The sequence below is a fragment of the Heptranchias perlo genome, chromosome 20 (genome assembly GCF_035084215.1).
Source record: "Heptranchias perlo isolate sHepPer1 chromosome 20, sHepPer1.hap1, whole genome shotgun sequence".
NCBI classification, from domain to species: Eukaryota; Metazoa; Chordata; class Chondrichthyes; order Hexanchiformes; family Hexanchidae; genus Heptranchias; species Heptranchias perlo.
In genome coordinates, this window is record NC_090344.1 from 22,722,149 (window position 1) to 22,744,792 (window position 22,644).

The following is a 22,644-nucleotide window of genomic DNA, read 5'->3' on the forward strand; positions in this document are numbered from 1 at the left end:
TTTGAGGCCGTCCACTTTGGACCTTAAAAAGATAGATCAGAAAACATATTAATGGATGTTACTCCAAAAAATTGACCACATGACATTTTGTGTGGATTCGCTTGTTTCTCAAGTCTGCCAAAATTTTAAAAGTTACCAAAATATTGCAATAGGAACCTTATGGCCCGTACGGGGATCGAACCCGCGACCTTGGCGTTATTAGCACCACGCTCTAACTAACTGAGCTAACCGGCCATGTACACATCGTAGCTTTATGGGCTTACCCGCGTGTTGGCTAGTTTGTGTTTATTTTTACACCATCTGACGGGGTTTTACAACGAATATTGAATAAATCACATCCCTTAAACATTGTTATTGTTTCTGTATATACTGTCGAGGATGTAGATCAAAATTAACAAACAAAGAGCACTTTAATGTAACAAATTAAATTCCGATCAATATTATTTTACCAACAATGAACAGCCCATCCATAAAACACTGCCCCGCTCTAAAACCTGTGGGCAGGACCCTGAGCTACTGTGAAAATGATATCACCGCAACGTGATTCGATCACGCTGCGTTTTGACGTTGAGTCAGATGTCTGTCTGTCTCTCCGTCTGATTGGGTCTCTGCCTTAATCTCAGGCCAGGCTTTTTGTTTGCTGGCTGCAGGCCTCGCTCCCCGACTGACTGAACAACGACCGGGCCGTGTGTCAGAATCAATGACTGTGACTGACAGTCTGCCCATTTATGGCCACATTTCTGAGTTCCAAATCGCTCTGTGTCGCAGGCCTGTCTCTGTCCCTTCGGATCACAACACACCCACAAGCTTCACGACTGAATGCAGGTTTGGTCAGTCTGTCCTCGCAGGTCCTTCGGAAGCGAATGATTTTGAACTGATTTATTTTTCCTGAGTGACTTGTGAAGTATTGTTCAGTGATATGTTTGCGAAAGAGAACGGAGGAAATAGTTAGTGTGCAACTCGACATTTCTCTACATCGGAATAGAAAACGTGATTGGATGGATAGAAGAGGTCTGAAAGGATGGCCGATCGGCTGTGGGTGTCACCGAATTCTGCAGTGGCTGCAGTGGTTCATTACCGGTAATGAAAATGAGGTAATATACTACCACAAGCTGCCGGTGAAAATCATTCAATTTCCCAAACTTGACCCACCGAATCAAATGAAGCTCCTGGGAAAGCTACAAGACAACGCCGGTCTATCGGGCATCGTTTGAAGCAACTGGCAGTTTAAAGTGGCATCTACAGCCATGCAAGTACTGCCACGTGCCGCTGCGATCGCCGAGTGGTTGAAGCGTTAAATTCAAGATCAAATGGAGTTTTCCTTCGCAGGTTTGATTTCTGCTCGCTGAATTATTGTTTAAAGATCCGTTCAATGCTCAAATGAATGAACTGGATCTAACTCACTTCATTTATCTCTCTCAGTGCATGAGAGATACTCGAGCGTGGCCGGCGCTTTTAATTGGGTGCCCAATGTACTCTTGCAAAATTCAAATACACAAGAAAGAATCATGCCCAACCTGCAACTAAAATTCTGCTGCTTTGCAGAACCACCCATTTATAAGCGACTTTATTTAGATGAATCTCCCGATCGCTCCTTGTCTCTTGTCTCGATGTTGTCCCCTGATGGACTTCTCAGGCTTCCTGGAACGGTAAAGGCTGATCGAACCTGCAACACCAGCAGGGAAAGGTAAAGGAAAAAAAAGATTGAGACGGTCGGAAAAGTAAAGGTGCAACCCAGCTGATAAATTCGTAGCTAATGTCTCCACATTTTTGTCTCTTCGCCCTCACAGTGAAACGAAACAGCAATGTGAGTAAAATATACTTATGGTAGCTTGTATACTCTGAAGATGCCGAGACAGATGCCAATGTAGCTTCAGATTAACTAATTCTGAAAAGTATTATTTGAAGAAACAAGTCGTACATTGTAAACGAATTTAGTAAAGAGAGGCTAATATTGGTGACTGGAAATAGGTAGTGTACAACTTGATATTGCTGCAAATAGGAATAGAAAACGAGATTGGGTGGACAGAAGCGGTTGGAAAGGATAGCCGATCGGCTGAAGACTATGGTGAAATTTTAGACCGGCTGCGGGGATTTCTAGCAAGCGGCTCGTTGGTCTAGGGGTATGATTCTCGCTTTGGGCGTTTTTCTAATGGAATATGCGAGAGGTCCCGGGTTCAAATCCCGGACGAGCCCTGTTATCTCACTGCTTTTTAGTGAAAAGTCACCAATTGGATTCTGACATCTTTGCAGTTGTTCGAATTGAATTATATTTGAGCTCCAGAGGACAAAGTGCAGAAGTTTCCAAGGCGCAACACACACGGAGTAAATAAAATGTCTCAAGATGATGTGGAGATTGAAGCTGAATGTGAATTTACCCCAATTTCGGCGGTCTCATTGATATTAGATGACGGGATCGAGAACCACATATCCAAGTTTGCGGATGACACAAGGATAGAGAGAATTATAAGCAGGGTCGATGGAAGAATGAGATTACAGAGAGATATTACTGGATTAAGTGAATGGGCAAAACTGCGGCAAATGGATTTCAACGTAAGCAAGTGTGAGGCCGTCCACTTTGGACCTCAAAAAGATAGATGAGTAAACATATTAATGGATGTTACTCTAAAAAAATAACCTTCTGATATTTTGTGTGGATTCGCTTGTTTCTGAAGTCTGCCAAACCTTTCAAAGTCACCAAAATATTGGAAACGGAACCTTATGGCCTGGACGGGGATCGAACCCGCGACCTTGTCGTTATTCGCACCACGCTCTCACCAACTGAGCGGATATGTTCGCTTTGTGGTCCAACCAAGGTGTTGGAAAATTTGTGTTTTTTTTTACACTCGGCGACAGGGTTTTTCCACAAATATTGAGTAAACCACATCCCTTAAACATTGTTACTTGTTTCTGTATATACTGTCGAGGATGTAAATCAAAATTAACAAACAAAGAGCACTTTAATGTAACAAATTAAATTCTGATCAATATTATTTTACTAACAATGAACAGCCCATCCTTAAAACACTGCCCCGCTATAAAACCTGTGGGCAGGACCCTGAGCAACTGTGAAAATGATATCACCCCAAGGTTGAGTCAGATGTCTGTCTGTCTATTTATCCGTCTCATTGGGTCTCTGCCTTATTTTCAGGCTTTTTGTTTGCTGGCTGCAGGCCTCGCTCCCCCGCTGACTGAACAACTACCGGGCCGTGTGTCAGAATCAATGACTGTGACTGACTGTCTGACCATTTTTGGCCTTAAATGGCCACATTTCTGAGTTCCTGCTTTCGCTCTGTGTCGCAGGACTGTCTCTGTCCCTTAGGATGACAACACACCCACAAGCTTCAAGACTGAACGCAGGTTTGATCAGTCTGTGCTCGCAGGTCCTTCAGAAGCTAATGATTTTGAACTGAATTATTTTCCCTGGGTGACTTGTGAAATTTTGTTCAGTGATATGTTTGCGAAAGAGAACGGAGGAAATAGTTAGTGTGCAACTCGGCATTTCTGTATCGGAATAGAAAACGTGATTGGATGGATAGAAGAGGTCTGAAAGGGTGGCCGATCGGCTGCCGGTGGCACCGGATTATGCAGTGGCTGTCGTGGTTCATTACCGGTGATGTGTTACCGGTGGCTTTTTGGTTTAGGGGTATGATTCTCGCTTTGGAATATTTGACGATTGATTCTGAGCGAGGTCCCGTTTCTTAATGTTGTTTAAAGCTCAAATAAATATGAACCAGATGTAACCAACCGCATTTCTCTCCTTCAAAGAGGTATTTCAGCAGACGTGTTTAATTCGAGAGCCCAATGGTCTCTTGCAAGATATTTGAAGGAATCCCTCCTGAGTTCCGTGTGAAATTCTTGCTCGTTCGCCGAACTTGACATTTGTTTCTATACTTTAATCTGTCTCTTGACTCTCTGTGTTTTCCCCTCATGGACTTCTCAGGCTTCATTAAACGGCCAAGGGTGATCGAAGCTGCAGAGAAGTGTAAAGATAGGAAGACGGAGACGGTAGGAGAAGCAAAGGTGCAACCCAGCTGATGAATTCAGAACTAATGTCCACTAAAGTCTCTTCGCCGTCAAAGTGGAAAAATCAGCAATTTGAGTACAGTATACTTTTGGTAGAGTGTATGATGGGCAGATGTTGAGACAGACACCAATCGAACTGTTGCCGTGGCGATGAAAGCGCCCAATGCTGAACACTCGATCACAAGGTAACGCTGAACATTCTTTGCTGTGAACAAGCAGACAAACGCGGCCTTTCTCACTTGCCCCTTTGTAATTCGGGTCATTTTCGGGCCAGACAAGCTGCTCGCACAAAATAGCATTTTCTGTTCGAACTACTGTTACAGCAACAAGTGCAAGTAGGCATGTACATGAAATGGAAAATAAGGTAAGAATCTACCACAAGCTGCCGGTGATAAGGCCAGCATTTATTGCCCATCCCTAATTGCCCTTGAGAAGGTGGTGGTGAGCCGTTTTCTTCAATCGCTGCAGTCCGTGTGGTGAAGATTCCCCCACAGTGCTGTTCGGTTTGGAGTTCCAGGATTGATACCCAGCGACGATGAAGGAACGGCCGATATATTTCCAAGTCGGGATGTTGTGTGACTTGGAGAGGAACGTGCAGGCGGTGTTGTTCCCATGTGCTTGGTGACCTTTTCCTTCTTGGTGGTAAAGATCGTGGGTTTGGTAGGTGCTGTCGAAGAAGCCTTGGCTAGATGCTGCAGAGCATCCTGTGGATGGTGCACACTGCTGCCGCGGTGCGCCGTTGATGAAGGGAGTGAATGTTTACGTTGGTAGATGGGGTGCCAATCAATTGGGCTGCTTTGTCCTGGATGGTGTCGAGCTCCTTGAGTGTTGTTGCAGCTGCACCCATCCAGACAAGTGGAGAGTATTCCATCACACTCCTGACTTGTGCCTTATAGATGGTGGAAAGGCTTTGGGGAGTCAGGAAGTGAGTCACTCGCCACAGAATACCCAGCCTCTGACCTGCTCTTGGAGCCACAGTATTTATGTGGCTGGTCCAGTTAAGTTTGATATCAATTGTGACCCCCAGGATGTTGATGTGAGGGATTCTTTGATGGTAATGCCAATGAATGTCAAGAGGAGGTGGTTAGAAAGTCTCTTGCCTGGCACTTGTCTGGCGCGAATGTTACTTGCCACTTATCAGCCCAAGCCTGGATGTTGTCCAGGGCTTGCAGCATGTGGGCACGGACTGCTTCATTATCTGAGGGGTTGCGAATGGAACTGAACACTGTGCAATCATTAGCGAACACCCCCATTTCTGACCTTATTATTGAGCGAAGATCATTGACGAAGCAGCTGAAGATGATTGGGCCAAGGACACTGCCCTGAGGAACTCCTCCAGCAATGTCCTGGGGCTGAGATGAATGGCCTCCAACAACCACTCCCATCTCCGTTCGTGCTCGTTATAACTCCAGCCACTGGGGAGTTTTCTCCCTGATTCCCATTGACTTCAATTTTACGAGGGCTTCTTGATGTCACACTCGGTCAAATGCTGCCTTGATGTCAAGGGCCGTCACTCTCACCTCACCTCGGGAATTCAGCTTTTGAGTCCATGTTTGGACCAAGGCTGTCATGAGATCTGGAGCCGATTTGTCCTGGTGGAACACAAACTGAGCATCGATTAATACGTTATTGGTGGGTTCGTGCCGCTTGATAGCACCGTCGACGACATCTTCCATCACTTTGCTGATGATTGAGAGCAGACTGATGGTGCGGCAATTGACCGGATTCAAATTGTCCTGCTTTTTGTGGACTGAACAGCGAAACAGGCTCGTTGGGCGAAATGGCCGACTCCTGTTCCCGTGTTCCTCATTGGTGCAGAATGTAAAACGATCCTGCATTGGCCAGGTATCAAGCTCGAGTCGCATGATAAGCAGGCAAGAATTCAACGCCACTACCACCAATCCTCGCATGGCCATTTGTTGCATGTGTCCATTTGGAATCCTTTTTGAAAGCATATGCAGTCTGGCGGAGGTACTGTGATAACCCAACGCAGTCTGACCTACAGCTGTGCAAGAACTGCTGTGTGCAGCTGCAATGGCCCAGTGTTTGAAGCGTTAGACTCATAAGCCACTGGGGTTTTCTTGCACCGGTTTGAATTCTCCTCGGTGTGTCACTGTTTAACGATCTGTTCAATGTCCAAATGTATAAACTGGATCGAATTGACGCAATTACCCTTTTCAAAGCAGGAGAGACATTCCACCGTGGCGGGCGCCCAAAGTTCTCTTTCAAGATTTCAAGACACGAGAAGGAATATCTCCCAATCAGCATCTTAAATTCTGCTAGTTTGCTGAACCTGGCATTGAAACTCTTCGTTTCTTTCCTTGCATCTTTGTATCTGTCACTGACTCTGTCTCTTGTCTCTCTGATAGAATTCTCAGGCTTCCTTGAATGTCCAAGGTTGATCTAACCTGCAAGACAAGCAGGCTGAGATGGTCGGAAAAGTAAAGTTACAACCCAGCTGATGAATTCGTAGCCAATATCTCCACATTTATGTCGCTTCAGAGCAATTCATTCTGGAAATTGTTTCAGGATAATGCAAATCGTACATTCAAAACGAATTTGGTGAAGAGAGGCTGATATTGTTAACTCGAAATAATTAGTGTTGAATCTGATCTCGCTGTACATCATATTTTGTACAAGAAAACGAGATTGGATGGACATTCTATTCTGAAAGGATGGTTGATCGGCTGCGTGGCAGCGAAATTTTACATTGCCTGCACGGCTCCGTTGCCAGTTGGTCTTTGGATCTGATTCTCGCTCAGGGAGTTTCAATGGTTCAAATCCTGGAGCTCTTATTCACGTTCACTGGATTTCCCACTAAAGCCCAAATAAAGTTTCACTCTCTCCGGTCCTCCATAAATCCTGATGTCGCAGCCTCTCCGGGAGCTGGGGAACAGCAGAAAACTGATGGGTTTGTTGTCCATCTGAAATGCGGTTTTGAACTGTTGTTTTTCGCCGAGACAGCGTTGCAGAATCCTTTAATGACCTCTCACAAACCAGCTGAAACCGGTCGGAATGTACAAACTATTTTGCTTTTCCGAAATAAAGGAGTGACATTCATTGTGGAAACACGGTAGCAGTCTGGTCTCGTTCACTGCACAAATATCCATACCTGAATGAACCAGCTCTGCGGCAACCATTGAGTCCTCGCTTCGGACCTTGTCTGTGAAGAAGAATTCTGAGTTCTGTATAGCCAATCGCGGATATTTAAATATTTTTCATGTGCCTGCTATCGGACCGCAGGTTCAATGGTGGAATAACAGCTGTGCTCCACCGGCAATTTTTACCCTGTATTTTCTTGCAGACAAAACACACATTAGAAAACTGGCGCTGTGAGGCAATGAATCCTGAGGTAAAAGTTATCCTGGGCGGGCTTAAACCACCAACCTTTCAATTAAAAGTCGAACGCGCTGACCGATTACACCACAGAGACACCATGTGCTTCATACTAAACCATCAGTTCACCGCGCTGAAGCTTGAGGTTGCAGTGACCAATACAGCAGCTGTCTACCATCGGTTTACTTTTCTAAAATAAAAGGAGTGCAGCTTGCACGAGTGAAGATCTGCGCGGTATTATTTCTGAGCATCAGACTCAACTTGCCCCATAAATGCCTGTATGGTTGTAGGCTCAGTCCCCAGTGGTAGAGACGATTGGTTTCTTGAGCTGTTATTTGACCAGGCTCCATTTCAGTAATATTCCCGTTACCAGAAAATGAGATGAGATGAAACGAGCAGGTCCAACCTGCCGTTTTATAACACTACACGGCATCTACAAAGTTGGCTCTTTGTACTTACAGTGAAGCGGAGGGCAGTTTTCACCATTAAACCAGCAAGATAGGTGACACGGTAAATAGTGTAGATTGGAGCAGAAAGTAGCAAAGGGCCATTGATGATTGAATGAGTGGGCCAAACTGTGACAGATGGAGTTCAATGTGGGGAAGTGTGATATAATCCACTGAGAAACGAAGATAGATCAGAGTATTTTATCAATGGAGAGAAGTTTGGAACTGTCCAGGAGCGGAGAAATTCAGGGGTCCAACTCCAGAAATCTTTGCGTCGACTGATTTTTTTACTGATCTGCTGGCTGGCAGCTGGTGTTCACGATGTAATGGTTTCACTTTTGTGCTGCGGGTTCGATTCTCTGTCAAGGAAATAATTTTAACAAAACAATTATGAACATTACCAATTTAATATACGAAACCGAAGATTCTCTTTGAAAGATGAATAATTGTAATGGTCATTAATGAACCGATAACTTTCTGCTGCAGACCGATGGAAATATTAACATGGTTAACGAGTGACAGCGAAACTTTGTGCTTTGCATGAGATGAACTTTCATCCGTTTTCATTTCCCGGACAGTATTTTAAGAGTCTGGTTAAAAATGTTCAGTGTTTATGACACCAGGACTGTGATAGAGCCGTTGTTAAATTTAACAGGAACAAACAATTGGCGGCGCATTTTCACAGATGAAGCTCAGCCCTGGAGGGTCATCAGGAGGAACTTCCCAAATAAATTTTCCGCCTGGGATCTAATCGGGGACTTTTCGCATGTGAGGCGAACGTGACGACCGCTAAACTAGCGAAACCTTTGCTCAGTTCATTGCACTGTGTCGCTTCTCCGTTAGACAACATCACTTCTGTCCCACACTAAACGCCGCCAATCCTCTTCCGCTTTCCTTCACAAGCATCTCAATGATCAAAACTTCACAAGTTACACAGGACAAAATCTTCAAAATTTCAAAATCATTCAACTCCAGAAGGAACTAAGATGTTAATTCATGGGATTTAGGCGTCGCTGGCAAGGCGCGCATTAATTGCCCATCCCTAATTGCCCTTGAGAATGTGGTGGTGAGCCGCCTCCTTGAACCGCTGCAGTCGGTGTGATGAATGTTCTCCCACAGTGCTGTTAGATTGGGAGTTCCAGGATTTTGACCCAGCGACGATGAAGGAATGACGAATGACACCATTCCAAGTCGGGATGTTGTGTGACTTGGAGCGGAACGTGCATGTGGTGTTGTTCCCATGCGCCTGCAGCCCTTGTCCTTTTGGTGTTGGAGGTCGCAGGCTTGGGAGGTGCTGTCGAAGAAGCCTTGGCGAGTTGGTGCAGTGCATCTTGTAGATGGTACACACTGCAGCAGATTAAAGTTGCGTTCAGTCAAAGTCGGTGTGTTAATGTTGTGTGTGTATTGTCATCCTGAGAGACAGAGACAGGATTGTGACACAGAGCGAAGATATGAACTCAGAAATGTGGCCATTCAGGTTCATAAAAAGGAAGACGGTAAGTCAAAGTCATTCATTCTGACACACGGTCCGGTACTTGGTAATTCAGTCGGGGAGGGAGGCTTGCAGCCAGCAATCAAAAAGCCTGAGAATAAGGCAGAGACGCATTCAGACGGATATAGAGGTAGACTGCCAGATGGACAAACAGACAGACAGGCAGAGAAGCAGACCGTGTCCTTTGCCTTTTATCCTGATTTGTCAGTAATAATTTTAAACATCTTCTGGATCGGTCCCTTCCTTTAATCCTGTGCAGCAGCAGTGAAAATAACTTTGGGGATTTGAGTGTTGAGCCGAATCCGAGTCCGATCCCCAGTCCCCAGGAGAAATTCCCTAATTCCTGGGCACTTTGTGTTAAGCAGAGGTGAGCAGCAAAAAGTGTTAATAATGGGAATAGTGGGACTGAGATTTGCTTAAACAGCCGGCACCCTGTAAAACAGAGCTCCAAGTATCGGTTTAAATAAAGACCTGAACTGACAGAGGGGAGGGCAGATGAGGATTGAATTAAATCCCAATTCACTGAATCTAAACAAGGTTTAAAGAAGTGAATCTTTCAGGAGTTGGATTCCTGAGCCTGTGTGTGAGCTGAAACTGGATCGGTCCCGTTCAGTAAAAGAGACCGGCAGGCGGCTCCCAGACAGGGCTCAGGCCGGGACCGGGCAGCGGCTGGTTGAGAGAGCGGGGCTCCTGCGCTGTTGCTGCGACTGCTTCCGCCTCTGTGAGTCCCTGCGGTGGCCGGTACTGATTTCCCTCTTATGGATCCGGCTCCAAGCTTTCGTTGTGATCCTCGTGGCGCAACGGTAGCGCGTTTGATTCTAAATCCCAAAAATGCATGTTCGAATTACGTTGGGGTTGTTACATTTTCACCACGTTTCAGTGTCACTCTGTTTTAACGCGGGCCAGTCTTTCAGGGATGGTCCATTCACTGCATGCAAAATGATATTGATCATAGAATGAACACACCACAGAAGGAGGCCATTCGACCCATCAATTCCTTACCTGCCTTTTGTAAGAACAATCCCATTGGTCCCATTCCCCGTCCCTTTCCCCGTGGCCCTGCGTTTTCCCCTTCAAGTATTTATCAAATTCCTTTATGAAAGCCACGATTGAATCTGCTTCCATCACCTTTTCAGGCAGCGCATTCCAGATCATAACCATTCGCTGCGTAAATAAAATTTTGCTCATGTCGGCTTTGGTTCTTTTGCAATCACCTCAAATCTGTGTCCTCTGGTTCTTGACACTTCCGCCAAAGGGAACAGCTTCTCTTTATTAACTTTATCTGAACCCTTCATGATTTTGAACAACTCTATCAAATCTCCTCTGAACCTTCTCTGCTCTCAGGAGAACAACCCCAGCACGGCGTAAATGCGGTCAATCAGCTCCAATTTATTTATTTGGGCATTAAACAAAACGTGAAAGACTGGCAAGGCGTTGTCCGAACAGAAGTCACTGCTTGAAGATAATAAATCCAATCGCTGCGTGGGCGCTGGGTTCAAATGCGACTACTGATAGAATTTCTGGCAATGTTCATTTTGACCTGTTCGCAGAAAACCCGATTGTCGTGCGATGGAGCAGAGGATGTGAAAGAAGCTTAAAGTGGAAGTGCAGATATTAGTTTCAATACAGTGACTGGACACGTTTCCACAGGGAAGGGCCCCTCACCTTAAGATGCTTTCCAGCAGAGTGGGACAGGTGATCAGAGTGACCGGGCTCCAGCGGCGCAATCGGTCAGTGCGCGGTCCTGACATGACAGTACAGGATCGGGAAATACCGAGGTTGTTAATTCGAGTCTCACCGAGATCAAACAATCATTTTGCTTGTGAACATTTCGACCGGAGTTAAATGTACAATTGGTGTGTTCCAAAATGCATCCATTCATTTGTATTGCCACGTGGTTCCTCCGGACTACGCTGTTGTATTCGCAGATGAGATGTTCAGTATTACTTGTTTGTCCGAGGGAGGCTGCGGTTTTGGTGACGCAAATTATGATTTTGATCCATCGACAAATCGTGCGATTTAACTAGAGCTTTAAATCAGCGCCTGAGACCGCTCAGCCAGGATACTTTCCATCCGACACTTCTAGAGCTAGTTTTACAGGAACAGAATTACTACAAGCAAGAATTCTACCCCTCCAGCACCAATGCTCGCACGGCAGCCAGATGCATGTGTCCAGTTAAAAACCTGTCTGAAGGAACATGCAGTCTGACAGAACCGGAAGTCCAGCAGATTGACTTTCGGTCTGAGATGATGTTGAGTCTCCTCCTTGAGAGTGTTTCGCCAATCCAGCTCAGAATGGATTTAGAATCATAAATTCTGGTTTGACTGGAGCCACTTGTGTAAGATGAAGTGCAGGGAGCAGTTTCCCGTCCTTGACGGACATTAATGATCCTGTTGCGGTTTTGCTGCAAAATATCACTTCCCAGCTCCCGAAACTAAAACCCAACTCTGGTGGGACTCGAACCCACAACCTTTGAATACCTCCTCCAATCATTCAGTAGAAGTCCAACACGCTATCCATTGCGCCACAGAGTCAATTATGTAACATTGCCGAGAGCGGGGATCTTGTGCTGTGGTTGAGGCGTTCAGGCTGCTCCTGCTTCCGCTTCTCACATTCCCAGAGCCGCGGCGGCAGTCTGCACGGATCACCCTCCAATGGATCCGGCTCCAGCCGCTTGTTGTGGGCCTGGTGCAAGAACTGTCGCGTCTGACTCCAAATCAGAAGGCTGCGTGTTTTGAACCAGGTTGAAATCACAGCATTTTCACTGTGGCTCAGGGTCCTGCCGACTGATTTTAGATCGGGACCGTGTTTCAGTGATGGGATGTTCAGTGTTTGTGCAACAATATCAAAATTAAGTTTGATACATTAATGAGCTTTTTTTCTGTTACTTTCTATTTGCACCCTCTCCAGTTTTATGTAGAAAGAGTTAACAATGTTTAAGGGATGTGCTGTGCTGTGTTTGTGGAATCAGTGTAATTAAATTGGATACTTTCATCAGTTCCTTCTCTAACCCAGACTCTTATCATTAGATTTGTAGCTTCACCCTGTTTAAAATAGGTTACTCAGTGATATAAATGAATCAGGAACAATCTCGAGACCTCAGTGGGTATATTTTTTCCAATGCTTTGTGATGGTCTCGATTTCCATTGAAATTTTCAATCAGCAAATCACAACGGGTGCTTTGGATTTGACAAACTAATTTATTACTTGTCTGGTTCCTGGAAATTATCCAGTGGGGATTTCCTTACCCGTACAGATATAGAAATAAATACATTCCATCATTTCACAAATGACAGTTGTGTAAATAAATATATCGCGATATCCAACATGGAAAAGCAGCTCTTCGTGTTCTTAAACAAATTTCCTCATTTTATTTTATTAATCCACTTACGTTTCAATGTAAAACATATATTCAGAGCATCTCTCTAAACTTAAAGAATGGTAAAACAATTCCGGGACCGGGACCAATGTTTTCGAGGGGGTGTTTGCGAGTGCTGTTGGGGAAGGTTTAAACGAGAGTGGCAGGGGGATGGGAACCTGAGCGGGGAGTCAGAAGAGAATAAAGTTGAAAGCAGCAAGAGAGGGGAAGACCCAGGGGAAATCTACAATACAAATAGTACAAAAAGTTGTTCAAGAACAAGTGAAAGGGAAACGCGTAGAGCAGTGGAAAGAAAGTGTACTTTAGGCTCGACAGATAAAATAAAAACTAGAAGGAGTAAGGCGATTAACCAAGCATCAAAGCTGTGGCAGGGGTTTGGGAACCTGAGCAGGGAGACAGAGGAAAGCGTGTCAGGAAGGGACAGAAGGTATGGACTAAAAGGTAAAGTGTTAAAAAAGGAAAAAGCAGGAACGAAGTGTCACAAAACATATTTGAAAGTTCTTTATCTGAATGCACGTAGCATTCGTAACAAAATGGACGAGCTAACGGCACAAATAACGACGTATGGGTATGATCTTGTGGCCATTATAGAATCATGGCTGCAAGGTAACAACAACTGGGAATTAAATATGCCAGGTTATCTAACAATCAGGAAGGACAGGCAGGAAGGAAGGGGAGGTGGGGTGGGGTGTTAATAAAGGAAGGAATCACTGGTGAGGTGTTAATAAAGGAAGGAATCACTGTAATACAGAGAAATTATATTGGGACAAAGGATCAGGACAATGAAACAGTTTGGGTAGAGATAAGGAATAATAAGGGGGAGAAAACACCAGTGGGCGTACTATATAGGCCTCCTAATAGTTGCAACACTGCTGGATGAAGCGTTAATCAGGAAATAGTCGGGGCATGTAATAAGGGAACAGCTATAATTATGGGGGATTTTAACTATCATATTAACTGGACAAATCAAATTGGGCAGGGCAGCCTTGAAGAAGAGTTTATTGAGTGTATTAGGGATGGATTTCTTGAGCAGTTTGTAACTGAACCTACAAGGGGGCAAGCAACCTTGGACCTGGTCCTGTGTAACGAGCCAGGATTAATTAATAATGTCCTAGTTAAGGATCCCCTCGGAATGAGTGACCATAACATGGTTACATTCCATATCGAATTAGAGGGTGAGAAGGTTGGTTCTCAAACAAGCGTACTGAGCTTGAATAAAGGAGACTATGATGGTATGAGAGCGGAATTGATTGAAGTGGACTGGGAAAATAGATTAAAGGGTAAGACGGTACATGAGCAGTGGTGTTCATTCAAGGATTTATTTTACAACTTTCAAAAAATATATATTCCACTGAGGAAAAAAGGGTGTAAAAGAAATGACAGCCATCCGTGGCTAAGTAAAGAAATTAAGGATAGTATCCGACTAAAAACAAGGACATATAAGGTATCCAAACTTAGTGGGAGGATAGAAGATTGGGAAGTCTTCAAAAGACAGCAAAAGTAACTAAAGGACTGATTAAGAAAGGGAAGATAGATTATGAAAATAAATTAGCAAAAAATATGAAAACAGATAGCAAGAGCTTCTATAGTTATATAAAAAGAAAAAGGGTGGCTAAGGCAAACGTCGGTCCCTTAGAGGATGAGACCGGGAAATTAATGGTGGGAAACATGGAGATGGCAAAAATGCTGAACAAATATTTTGTTTCATTCTTTACGGTAGAGGACACTAAGAATGTCCCAACACTGGACAAACGGGAGGCACTAGGGGGAGGAGCTAAATACGATTAAAATCACTAAGGAATTGGTACTCAGTAAATTAATGGGACTCAAGGCGGATAAATTCCCTGGACCTGATGGCTTACATCCTAGGGTCACGAGGGAAGTGGCAGTCGGGATTGTGGATGCTTTGGTAATAATTTTCCAAAATTCTCTGGACTCGGCAAAGGTCCCGGCAGATTGGAAAACTGCTAATGTAACACCCTTATTTAAAAAGAGTAGTGGGCAGGAGGCTGGAAATTATGAACCAGTTAGCCTAACACCTGTGGTGAGTAAAATTTTGGAGTCTATTATTAAGGAGCCAATAGCGGAACATTTGGATAAACATAATTTAATAGGACAAAGTCAGCATGGCTTTGTGAAGGGGAAGTCATGTCTGTCAAATTTGCTTGAGTTCATTGAGGACATAACGTACATGGTGGATAAAGGGGAACCAGTGGACGCAGTGTATTTAGACTTCCAGAAGGCATTCGACAAGGTGCCACATAAAAGATTATTGCTCAAGAGAAAGAATCACTGGATTGGGGGTAATATTCTGGCATGGGTGGAGGATTGGTTATCGAACAGCAAGCAGAGAGTTGGGATAAATGGTTCATTCTCGGACTGGCAAACAGTAGCCAGTGGTGTTCCGCAGGGGTCGGTGCTGGGTCCCCAACACTTTACAATCTATATTAACGATTTGGAGGAGGGGACCGAGTGTCACATATCAAAGTTTGCAGATGATACAAAGATGAGAGGGAAAGTAGAGAGTGAGAAGGACATAAAAAACCTTCAAGGGGATATCGACAGGCTGGGTGAGTGGGCGGAGATTTGGCAGATGCAATACAATATTGGAAAATGTGAGGTTATGCACTTTGGCAGGAAAAATCAGAGAGCAAGTTATTATCTTAATGGCGAGAAACTGTAAAGTACTGCAGTACAAAGGGATCTGGGGGTCCTAGTGCAAGAAAATCAAAAAGTTAGTATGCAGGTGCAGCAGGTGATCAAGAAGGCCAACGGAATGTTGGCTTTTATTGTGAGGTGGATAGAATATAAAAACAGGGAGGTATTGCTGCAGTTATATAAGGTATTGGTGAGACCGCACCTGGAATACTGCATACAGTTTTGGTCTCCATACTTAGGAAAAGACATACTTGCTCTCGAGGCAGTACAAAGAAGGTTCACTCTGTTAATCGCGGGGATGAGGGGGCGGACATTTGAGGAGAGGTTGAGTTGATTGGGACTCTACTCATTGGAGTTCAGAAGAATGAGAGGCGATCTTATTGAAACATATAAGATTGTGAAGGGGCTTGATCGGGTGGATGCCGTAAGTATGTTCCCAAGGATGGGTGAAAATAGAACAAGAGGGCATAATCTTAGAATAGGGGGCTGCTCTTTCAAAACTGAGATGAGGAGAAACTTCTTCACTCAGAGGGTAGTAGGTCTGTGGAATTTGCTGCCCCAGGAAGCTGCGGAAGCTACATCATTAAATAAATTTAAAACAGACATTGACAATTTCCTAGAAGTAAAGGGAATTTGGGGTTACGGGGAGCCGGCAGGAAATTGGACATGAATTTAAATTTGAGGTTAGGATCAGATCAGCCATGATCTTATTGAATGGCGGAGCAGGCTCGAGGGGCCGATTGGCCGACTCCTGCTCCTATTTCTTATGTCCTTATGTTCTAAATTGTAGGTAAGGAATTGATGGGTCGCATGGCCTCCTCTGTGGTGTGTTCGTTCTATGATTCTATGATAAATGTTATTATAAACAGTGAACAGACAATCCCAAAAAGACTGCACAGCTAAAAAAAACAAACTGACACTGAAACATTGCGATGACCCCAACATAATTCGAACACGCATTTTTTTGATTTGGAATCACGAGGTCCATCACAAGCATTTGCAGCCGGATCCATAGGAGGGAGATCGGTACCGATCGCCACAGGGACTCGAAGAGGCGGATGCAGGAGCAGCATCAGCACAGGAGCCCCGCTCTCGAATCCAGCCGTTACCAGCGGAGAGCTGCCAGTCCCGGCCTGAGCCCTGACTGGGAGCCGCCTGCCATTCTTTCTTTACAGAACGGGACCGATCCAGTATCAGCTCACACAAAAGGTCAGGAATCTCACTCCTGACAGATACACTGATTTAAACCTTGTTTAGATTCAGTGAATTGGGATTTAATTTAATCCTCAGCTGCCCGCCGCTCTGTCAGTTCCGGACTTTATTTAAACCGACACTTGGAGCTCTGTTTTACAGGGTGCTGGCTGTTTAAGCATTTCGCAGTCCCACCACGAACACTTTTTGCTGCTAACTTCTGCTTAATACAAAGTTCCCAGGACAGAGGGAATTTCTCCTGGGTACTGAGTTCGAGTCAAGGAACAATAGAGGTGCGATTACACTACTTGGTGTATTCTATAGGCCAACAGCTAGTGGGACGGATATAGAGGAGCACATTTGCAGGGGAATTACAGAGAGGTGCAAAAGCCAGAGAGTAGTGATAACAGGGGATTTCAACTATCCTAATAGAGGCTGAGATAACCAGAAAATAAGGCGCAAAGAAGGGGAAGAATTGTTGAAATGTGTTCAGGATAACTTTCTCGACCAGTCCGTTTCTGGCCCACTGAGGAAGGAGGCATTGCTGGATTTGGTTCAAAGGAATGACACGGGCCAAGTGGAGCAAGTGTCAGTGGGGGAGCATTTAGGGAGCAGCATTCAGTATCATAAGGATTAGAATAGCTATGGAAATGGACTCTGTCCAATCTTAGTAAAAATACTCAATTGGAGGAGGTCAATCTCAGTGGGATGAGAACGCATCTGGCCCCGGTAAATTGGAATTAAAGATTGACATGGAAAACTATAATTGAACAATGAGCGACCTTTATGAAGTGATGGTTCAGGTACAGTCGAGGGACATTCCCACTAGGGGGAAAAGTAGGGCAAATGAAGCAAAGAGCTCCCTGGATGACGAAAGAGATAGAGAGTAAGTTGAAAAGAGAGGCGTTGGACAGATGTCAGGTTGATAATACAGTCGAGAGTTCAGAGGGGAAGTGAAAAGGGCAAAAAAGGGGCATGGAGAGAGAATGAGTATAGACTGGTGGCTAACATAAAAGGGAATTCAAAAGTCTTCTTTTGGCACATGAACAGTGAACGGGTCGGAAGAGGAGGGGTGGGACCGATTCGGGACCAAAACTGAGAGCTACGGATGGAGGCAAAGGGCATGGCTGTGGTACTAAATGGGTACGTTGCATTTGTCTTCACCAAGGAAGAAGATGCTGCCAAGTTACAGAAAAAAAAGTATTCGAGATACGAGATGGGCTATAAATTAATAAATAGGAGCACTTAGGAAGGCCAGCTGTATTTAAAGTAGATCAGTCACCTGGTCCGGATGGGATGCATCCTAGTTTGCTGAGGGAATTAGGGGTGGAAATTGTGGAGGTACTGGCCATAATCACTCAATCATCCTTAGATACGGGGGTGGTGCCAGAGGACTGGAGAATTGCAAATATTATACCCTTGTTCAAAAAGGCGTGAAAGGATAAACCCAGGAACTACAGGCCAGTCAGTTTAACCTCGATGAAGGGCAAACTTTTAGAAACGATAATCCGAGACAAAGTTAATCGCCAATGGACAAGTGTGGATTAATTAAGGAAAGCAGCACGGATTTGTTGAAGGCAAATCGTGTTTAACTAACTTGATTGAGTTTTTTGTTGAGGTAAGAGAGAGTCGATGAGGGCAATGTGGTTGACATGGTATATCTGGACTACCAAAAGCCGTTTGATAAAGTGTTGCATAATAGGCTTGTCATCAACGTTGAAGCCCATAGAATAAAAGGGGCAGTGGCAGTACGAAATTGGCTCAAGTGACAGGAAACAGAGAGCAGTGGTGAACGGTTGTTTATCATACTGGAGGGAGGTTTACAGTCGTGTTCCTCACGGGTCGGTACTCGGACCACTGCTTTTCTTGATATATATTAATGAATTGGACTTTGGTGTACAGGGTACAATTTCAAAATTTGCAGATGACACAAAGCTTGGAAGTGTAATGAACATTGAAGAGGATAATGATAGGACAAGACAGGCTGGTGGAATGGACGAACACATGGCAGATCAAATTTAACGCGTAGAAAAGCGACGCGATAAATTTTAGTTGGAAAATCGAGGAGAGGCGAATTGAACTGAAGGGCTTAATTCTCAAGGAGCTGCAGGAACCGAGAAATCTGGAGGTATGTGTGAACAAATCTTTAAAGGTGGCAGGGCAGACTGAAAAACGGTTTAAAAAAAGCATATGGGATCCTGTGCTTTACAAATTAAGGCAAAAAGTACAAAAACAAGGAAGTTACGATGAGCTTTTATAAAGCACTGGTTCGGCCACAACTGCAGTATTATGTCCAGTTCTTGGCACCGCACTTTGGGACGGGTGTGAAGGCCTTAGAGAGGGTGAAGAAAACATTTATTAGAATTGTTCCAGGGATGTAAGACTTCAGTTACGTGGATAGACTGGAGAAGCTGGGGTTGTTGTCCTTGGAGCAGAGAATGTTGAGAGGAGATTTCATCGATGTATTTAAAATCACGAAGGATCTAGACAGAGTAGATAGAGAGAAACTGCTCCCACAGGCGGAAGGGTCAAGAACCAGAGGACAAAGATTTATGGTGATTGCAAAAGAATGAAAGTCGACATGAGGAAAAACGCTTTTACACAGCGAGTGGTTAAGATCTGGAATTCACTGCCTGAGTGAGCGCTGGAGGCAGATTCAATCGTGGCTTTCAAAAGGGAATTGGATAAGTACTTGAAGGGAAAAAAATGCAGGGCTACGGGTAAACTGCGGGGGAGTGTGACGAGCTGGATTGCTCTTGCAGAGTTCCGGCATGGACTCGATGGGCAGAATGGCCACCTTCCGTGCTGTAACCATTCTCGGATTCAAAGAAGCAGAAATTAAATAACTCAAACTGCAAAAACCCGAGATCTTTAGACCTTTTGTAAAACACCCTCCCAACTGAGCTATTTCCAGCCCACTGTTAATTGATCTTTGTGTCCTTATGTTGGAAGAACATATAACCCCAGGGGGAATTGCCCCTCCCGGTCATTCCGCACTTCATGTATGAACATCACACTCATATCTCCACACCCACAGTTCATATATAAACATCGCACTCATACATACATCCCCACAGTTCATATATAAACATCGCACTCATACATACATCCCCACAGTTCATATATAAACATCGCACTCATATATACACAGCCAGAGTTCATATATAAACATCGCACTCAGATATACTCACCCACCGTTCATATATAAATATCGCACTCATATATATACGCTCATAGTTAGATAAAAATGTCGCACTCATATATATACACCCATAGTTCATATATAAACATCGCACTTATATATACTCCGCACAGTTCATATATAAACATCGCACTCATATATGCACACTCATAGTCGATATATAAACATCGCACTTATATATACGCACCTACTGTTCATATATAAACATCGCACTGATATATACACACCCACAGTTCATACATAAACATCACACTCATATATACACACCCATAGTTTATAAAAGAACAGCGCACTCCTACTCCACACCGAGTTTATATGTATCCAAAGTCCTGTTTATAGTTCTCACCAAAGTCTGAACACTGAAAGTATAACTGTTTTCCAGATACTGTCCGTCCTACTTTGTATTTTCAGCATCGGATTTCCTGCAGACCGGCAAAGGGAGCGGAATAGCGGTCCTGTCGGTGAATGCTGCTTTCAACGAACGTCTCGGCGTTCAGGAGCAAGCGGGGATTGGAAAGCTCTTGTGTCACACGAAGTGTCTGAACGGCCCGGATACACCTGAAGATCATCAGCGCGGTGCCTCCACCTCGTGCTGCAATGTTCGTGTGTCTGACATCAAACTAAAAGGCGGCTTGTTGGAAAACGTTGTGGTCACAGTTTCTTTTTGTAATTGAACCTAAATCTTTCAAGATGGAATGTTTTCTTTCCTGCTTCACCATAAACAATATCTTATCAGGAAATTTGATTCTTCGTTCCCCAGTGTCAGAGATAAAATTGCACAAACCCGAGCCAGGTAGGAGTCGAACCTACAATCTTCTGATCCGTAGTCAGACGCGTTATCCATTGCGCCACTGGCCCAATTCATGGGAGTTGATGTATTTTATTTCACTTTTCATTCAGAATCAACCGACAGGTTGACAGATAAAAACAGCGAAATGTGCAAGCGAAATCGAAATGAACCAAACGGCCTCAAACTCCAACACACAGTGGGGAGTATCTGACAGGTGTCAGTGAGAGGAGATGGTGATTTTGCAGCTTGATTTGGCTCCGTGGCTTCGCTGCTCAAAGTGCCTGTTTCATCGGGTCCTTTATTGTCTTAAGCCTCCGATGTGATATTTACCCAATTTGTGAGTTCAACAACAAAATGATCTTTAACAAAATAATATTTGTATTAGTTTCGGAGTCAACAAGGAAAGGATTCCAGAACTGCAGTGCGGAAGTGTTCCTTCATTGGACAGATGGACCTCTCATACAATGTGTCCGAAACACGTTTCGAGGATACTGTTCCAGAGGGCTGATTTTACAAACTAATTTAGTTACAACCAGCAACCCTTCTCCATTAAAAGTTACGAAGCGAAACTCGTTTCAGAGCAGTTTCGCTGTTCAGCTTTTGTAAAATTAGCAGAAACTCATTTTGAACACATCATAGTATTAATGAGAATATCAGGCACATGACAATTGGGATGGAACCGTCTCTTACAATAAGTACAAAGTATAATCGATTACAAAGTGAAAAAGCCAATCCAATCTCTCAGTCTCTCTGTCACTTTCTCGGTGAGTGAACGGAAACCAGCAGAAGAAGCTAAAACAAAGAACTGAGCAGTTTTGTTTGTTTCCTTTTCCTTCGGGCGAGTACAGTTGAAGAGAATGATTTCTGTTTGCTGCTGGACAAATAACTGGAATGAGCAGTGTATCAGGTTCCCATGGTACCCAGTTAAACATCCACGTTTATATATCACATTTTGACTGATACCTTCCTTCCTCACGAATTATAGGAAACTTTTGGGAAGGTTCAATCACACTTCAGAAGTCCAGAAGCGCAAAGAAAGCTGGACATCTCATAGTGACGTCACCTACAGGCGAGGGAGGTTTGCAGGTTTCACCTGGAGCTGTAATTGTATAAACTCCTTCCAATGTGCAAACTCCCCTCACCAACAGCAATTCAATTCTTACTGATCTGAGACTTTGGTCATTTATGGTGATTAAAGTTTGTGGAGTTAAAGCAGCAGTAAAATCCGTTCTGCGTTATATACATAGCCGTTCAGTCAATATAAAACATTGTCATCCGACCTACCATGAGCAATGCCACACGGGGTATGTAAGGAGACAGTTCTGCCTCCAGCAGTTGTTCTCTCGGTCACACATCCGGCATCACCTCTCGGTCTCACACTTCAGAGTCACGCCTGAATATAAACACATTTCTGTTTCAGATTTTGACCTGAAGGTCGACAAATCACAAGTGAAGAGGTAGGGAACAAACAAATCAAATATTTAAGAACGTTAACGGATAGAAAATTCACCATAAATGACTGGAAAAAATGAAGCAAACGGATCAAGATGAACAATTATCAAAAGGTAACAATTAAAGAAAGGAGAAGGGGAACCGATCAAATCGCTCCAAATAGTTTTTGAAAAATCCTTTTGGTTTTCATCTTAGTTTCTCTGTTAAGTTGGGGACGGACATCGAGAAATATTTTTCGCACCATCATAAAGATAATTAGAATAAAAATTTCACAAAGTCAGCCTTAATCTTACTTATACGATCGCATGTTATGTGTTTGTAAAACCTGCAATTGTTTTACCATTCTTTAAGTTTAGAGAGATGCTCTGAATATATGTTTTACATTGAAACGTAAGTGGATTAATAAAATAAAATGAGGAAATTTGTTTAAGAAAATGAAGAGCTGCTTTTCCATGTTGGATATCGCGATATATTTATTTACACAACTGTCATTTGTGAAATGATGGAATGTATTTATTTCTATATCTGTACGGGTAAGCAAATCCCCACTGGATAATTTCCAGGAACCAGGCAAGTAAAAAATTAGTTTGTCAAACCCAAAACACCCGTTGGGATTTGCTGATTGAAAATTTCAATGGAAATCGAGATCATCATAAATCATTGGAACAAAT

At 43.9% G+C, this 22,644-nt stretch overlaps 4 non-coding genes across 4 annotated transcripts; 1 reads left to right on the forward strand and 3 right to left on the reverse strand.

The window, feature by feature from the left end:
• Positions 1–160: 160 nt before the first annotated feature.
• Positions 161–234, reverse strand: trnai-aau (transfer RNA isoleucine (anticodon AAU)). The gene has a single exon. It is a non-coding gene; the product is annotated as a tRNA-Ile (tRNA).
• Positions 235–2,106: 1,872 nt separating this feature from the next.
• Positions 2,107–2,196, forward strand: trnap-ugg (transfer RNA proline (anticodon UGG)). Its single transcript is given in 2 exon segments — positions 2,107–2,142; positions 2,161–2,196. It is a non-coding gene; the product is annotated as a tRNA-Pro (tRNA).
• A 9,547-nt stretch (positions 2,197–11,743) lies between these two features.
• trnar-ucu (transfer RNA arginine (anticodon UCU)) lies at positions 11,744–11,835 on the reverse strand. Its single transcript is given in 2 exon segments — positions 11,744–11,779; positions 11,799–11,835. It is a non-coding gene; the product is annotated as a tRNA-Arg (tRNA).
• Positions 11,836–20,516: 8,681 nt separating this feature from the next.
• Positions 20,517–20,589, reverse strand: trnar-acg (transfer RNA arginine (anticodon ACG)). The gene has a single exon. It is a non-coding gene; the product is annotated as a tRNA-Arg (tRNA).
• Between the last annotated feature and the right edge of the window lie 2,055 nt (positions 20,590–22,644).